Source organism: Ursus maritimus, unplaced genomic scaffold (assembly GCF_017311325.1).
Source record: "Ursus maritimus isolate PB19 unplaced genomic scaffold, ASM1731132v1 scaffold_9, whole genome shotgun sequence".
NCBI classification, from domain to species: domain Eukaryota; kingdom Metazoa; phylum Chordata; class Mammalia; order Carnivora; family Ursidae; genus Ursus; species Ursus maritimus.
The window spans coordinates 40,765,379-40,770,451 of NW_024427107.1; the positions used below are offsets into that span (position 1 = coordinate 40,765,379).

The window sequence follows — 5,073 nt, forward strand, 5'->3', positions numbered from 1 at the left end:
GGGGGGGGGGGGGGGGGGGGGGGGGGCAGTTATTCCCAAGGTCTTCTGTTTCTATGGACTGGAAGGAATTTTAGACTCCCCAGAGGGAAGAATATAGAAGAAAAAGCCCCTCCCTCTGCTCTCCTGGGGCTGGGGGTGGGCTATTTGTTGACTTGGGAGAAAAGAACAGCACTTTCAGCCAGGTATCTTTCCCTTCCTGTCCTGCAGAAAGATGCATGTGGGCCTGTTTCCAGTGGTTGTGACTGGGGTGGGCTTTGCTTTGGGAAGGGGGAGGTCTACGGTTTTGGGCGGGAGGAATTCAATTTATGGGGGAGGACCCTTCGAAAGCCCACTCCCTCCAGAGTGCTATTTATTATTCCCCTAAAACTCTGGCGAAACAGGCCTCTTTCAGACCCTCGTGCTTCAGCTTCTGCTCTCTCCTCCCTGCAAGGTCCTAGCCATTGTAGTGAATTTCCTTCTTGTGTCCAAACTCACTCAGGTTCTGCATGGGCCGCGGCGGTCACCACAACCCCTTTCTCCAGGCCGACTCCTGGCCTCCTTCCTCGTGTCTCCACCAAACTTTGCTAATCCTTCCATCCTTACAAGTCCCCAGTTCCACTGCGGTGTCTGTCTGTTTAACGTAGGGTGTTTTTTTGTTTGTTTGTCTCTTTGTTACCTCATTTTCATCTTTGTAGCTCTTGTTTTTCGCACCAGGTCTGGCACATAGTATTTTGCTTGGTAAAAGTTTGCAGAATAATTAAGTTCAGCATAGTGTATTCAGCATAAATGAGGCTCGGGGCACTCGAAGCACTGGTTACAAGAATGAGTAAGATGGGGACCCCTGGAGGTGTACAGTCTAGTGGAAAAGGCACACACACTTGCAATTAAATAATTATCAAATAATATGCTAAATTCAACAACTATGTCTACGAAAGCTGCAGCTCTTAGGTGGTTAAATACTGAATCTGGAGTTAGGACCCAGGTTTATAAATCCTAGCTCCACGACCCACCAGCCTCATGTTCACAGCTGTGAAATGGGAGGAGCAGTGCCCGCATCAATAGGCTAAGGATAAAGGGAGATAAGTAGGCAAAAGCATCGGGCCTGGTTACTGGGCACATAACATGGGCCCAATTCAAGTTTGCAGGCTGTCTGGGCTGCAGAGTGCGGGAGCCCAGAGCCTTTGATTTTGCCTGGGGCAGTTGGGCGGATGAGGCGGAGGAAGGCCGCTGGCGCCGGATTCAGAGACAGGGGCTCTAAGCTGCATTTCTGGAAAGAAGTCTCTCCGTGGGGGGTCTGTGACCCTGTGCCGCTTCAGGCAAGGCAGCGTTCAGGGGTGAAGTGAGCTCGCAGGAACAGCGATGAGATCTGGGGTAATGTGTCCCCAGCCTGCCTCTGAAGCTGCTGAGTCAGGCCGAGGCCCAAAGGGCTCTGTTTTGTTCCGAAGGCACTTGTGGCTGAAGGACAGGCCTGGACAGGGCCTGGGTGCTGGGACTTTGTGCCCAGTTATTTCCTGGGAGCAGCTCAAAGCCCTGCCCCGCCAGGCCCCTCCCATTCCCCCACCCCTGCAGATAGGCCCCAGGGAGCCTCAGCCCAGCTTCCTAAAGTGAGTTCCAACCTGGATTTACAGAGGGGATGTTTCTGGCTTGGGGCTTTGTTCTAGATGCAGCCCCCAAAGCAAAGAATTCCTGCCTCAAGAGGCAGGTTTCAGCCCGGGGTGAAATCCCAGTTCTTGGTCTGTAGCCTTGAACAAGTAGTCTCACTTCCTTAAGCCAAGCCCCTTCATCTGTAAAATGGAGAGAGCAGCACCAGCCTCCCGCGATTGCTACCGGAATGAAGTGAGAGAAGGTGTGTTTACTTTGCATCAAGACCTTCATACCTCATGTTTATTATTCTCATGGGTCTTGGGGGAGAGGGAAAGAAATGAACTAGAGACTCACCTCTAGATTTAATCAATCTTGCAGTTGCCTGGAAATCAGCGCTTCTCAAATGTTCGCATCGCCCAGTGATCTGCAGGATGGATTCTGACCCAGCAGGCCTGGGGTGGGGGCAGCGAGTCCGAATTGCCAACAAGTCCGGAGCTGAGCTGACGTCTGCACCGTCCTGTCCTGTCACCACACACGGCGGTGCGTGGCTGCAGGCGCTTCTCCAACACGTCTCCCTAAGGGCTCCCTGCCCTGTTCTCATAACCGGCCTGGCTGCCTCCAGCCCTCCCCACCTCAGTGCAGGCCGCTCACCGTTGCTGGACCAGTCTTACTGAAGTGGAGGAGAAAATTTCTGCTGTATAGCCATGATCAATGGCAGGAGCAACTGCTTTCATGGGAGAGGGGGAAGGAGGGCATCTTTGTCTCAGGAGTGGATGGGCTTTTGTCTAGCAAAACACGTCAGAGTCTGCCTGGGTGTGGGAGGTGAATCACCCGGGGCTTGTTTATAAGGAGACCTTAAGTGGTGTGAGGTATAACATGAAAGGGGGCTATTCCAAATCCTGACGCTTCTCCCTGTGGGCCATGATTGCTGTTAGGCTCTTTGCCGGTTTCTCGGTTAGGAAAAGGCTTAGCAGGTGCCTGGAATCGCCGGCCGATTGGCAGTGAGGAGCACCTCTCTGGGAAGGAGGCCCGGTGAAAGGCCCAGAGCCAATCGTGTCTGCCCCCTCTCTGCTCAGCTCCAGTGTCCTGGGGGGAGAGGAGAAGGCTTGGTGTAGTCCCTCAGCCTTTTAGAAACATGCTTAGGCATTTGAACAGATCAAGTCCTTCTTGAAAGAGCTGGCGGCCTTCTCCATAATGTGCTTCGAGATACTCTGGAGAAAAGAGGAAAATGGGCTGACGGGTGCTGGGGAATACGGTGGGTGTCCCAGTTGAGTGGCTCCCAGCATCACCAGGGGCTGGGCCCCACACAAACCTTCCCCTCAGCTGAGAGGACTTCCCTTGTTTTCTGACAGCCGTAGTGTCAGCCAAGGAGAAGCGCTGTGCTGTCTTCGCATGGTCCTAATGTCAAGAAATAGAAAATTAAGATTTAATAAACTGTACAAAACTGAAAGAGTCGCTGTGCACCTGGGCCAGTCTGGAGCTGTAGCCAAAGATTCTGCCACCAGGGGTTGGAGGGTTGATCTGTAAGGTCAGATTCTAAGAGCAGATCCGGAGGAACGCAATTTTCTAGCTGACGAATGAGAAAATGCAGATGGCAATTACTGCACATAAACCGCGTTTGGGACATTGGGGCCCCCGTGAGGCTTCATGCACGCTTTGGGTCTCCTTGCATAAAAGAGATGATTGGCGTGAGCCTGGCGGGTCTGTTAGCTAAACACAGATGTGTGCTTGCAGCTGCCGCTGGACTTGTCTGGCCAGCAGGAAGAAACGGTGTGCTGTGCAGGGGTGAGCAACGCACCGAACAGGGGAAGCTGGCCGTCCACCAGTGGTGGCTCTGATTCCGCTTTGACGGCCTAGACAGAAGATAAGGAACTGCTTTAAAACATGGGAGGGCCTGGATTTAATCTAGCAAATTACTTTACACCTATGGAGGCTCTGTGGAATAAAAAAAAAAAAAAAGAAAAAAGAAAAAAACCACTTTCCCAATATTCTTATTTCATTTATTTATTAATCTACTTCCAGAAAGTAATGGAGGCAACTTATAATTAAAAATACATGTATAAACTGGGCAGCTTAGATATATGTCAGAAAGGTCAAAAGCCAGAGAGGAAGCAGGGAGAAAATTCCGCCCAGAACCTAAGGTAAGTGGTTTTGGGCATTAAATGTAATCCTGACCCTCACGTGTCTTGTTTTCTCCACCTTCCGGTACACGTGACCCTGAAGAAGTTGCATTTCCCATGGCTCTCTCTCGAAAGAAGTTATGAAAAATTTCTCAAGAAGTTCAAAGCTGGAGTCTGGATCAGCTCTCAGCAGCTTTCAGAGGCCATGGATAGAGCTCAGGAACCATCCTTTTTGAGCCTGTGGTGCCCTCTCCTTGCTCTGAAAGGTCTCTGCTCACCCCTGCTGCCCCCAGGGTTTGTTCTTGACCCCAGACCCTGTGAAAGCCCCTGTTCTGGCCTCAGCTCACTGGGTGTCCAGTGGAGAGGCAGCCATGGCGAGTACAGGGAGGCCAGGTGCTCCACTAGACAGCAGGTGCCGAGGACTGGTCTTTGGCTGGTGTCTGCACGTGGACCCATTCCCTTCTGAATGCTCATCTGAGTTGGGGGGTGTGGTGCCAGCAGTGCAGGGAGAAGCCAAGGGTGGGAGAGACCAGAGGCTGGAGAGTGGACAGGGCACTGAAGGCCATGTTGAACCAGGGACTGTGTTTTAAGCAGGGAAGGGGCCTGGTCAGATTTAAGCCTCATCCTCACCTACCACTGGGTCCCCAGCTACTGTGACAGGTGACACTCAACACTCCCTTGGTCTCTGCCATTCCTCAGGCCCGCTCTCTGAGTCGCAGTCATACTGCAGATCTTTAAGTTCCTCCAAAGGTCTTGTTCTCTCCTGTCTCTGGGCCTTCCTGCGGGTTTTCCCTCCTAAGATTATGAACCCACAACCTTCACTTGGCTGAGGCCTGCTCCTTCCTTGGGGAACACATCCCCGCTGCCTTACCCTGGGGCAGGTGACCCATGGCCCCTTGTAGTTCCCCTTTGAAATATTCTCCTCACTTGTAATTACATGGATGGGGCGGATAGTCCCTATTTTTGTGGCCTAGCAGCCTATTTTGTATGTATTAGCCACTGCACCTATGTTTTATTTTGGGGTACAACCCCTCCTTCTCTCTCAACCTATGTGCTGTGGGTAAAGTTGACCCCTACCATGGGGGAGCATGTGACCTAGTCTACACTAATCAGTAGAGTCCATCCCCCTTGGCTTCAATGATTGGGCTCAGGAATGGGCAGGTGATCTAAATAAGCCAATCAGGGCTAAGGGCACTCAATCCCTGAATATTAGTTTGAGTTTCTGGGATCGTTGATTCACTCACTTCTAATGGCCTAAGTTGGTAATGATATGAGCTGCAAGTTGCCTGGGCCACCATGACTTGCCTGAGAATTAAACTAACCAAGAGGGAGCAAAGGCAAGGGATGGCTCCTCATGACAGCATTTAAGCTTTGGATCAAGCTGTACCTA

At 51.7% G+C, this 5,073-nt stretch overlaps 1 long non-coding RNA gene across 1 annotated transcript in view; it reads left to right on the forward strand.

Moving 5' to 3' along the window:
- Window positions 1-4,192, forward strand: part of LOC121101752 — a 12,038-nt gene extending 7,846 nt beyond the window's left edge. The window contains exon 4 of the long non-coding RNA XR_005833789.1: window positions 1,942-4,192. This is a non-coding gene — a long non-coding RNA (uncharacterized LOC121101752). The remainder of the gene's footprint in view (window positions 1-1,941) is intronic.
- Window positions 4,193-5,073: the final 881 nt, after the last annotated feature.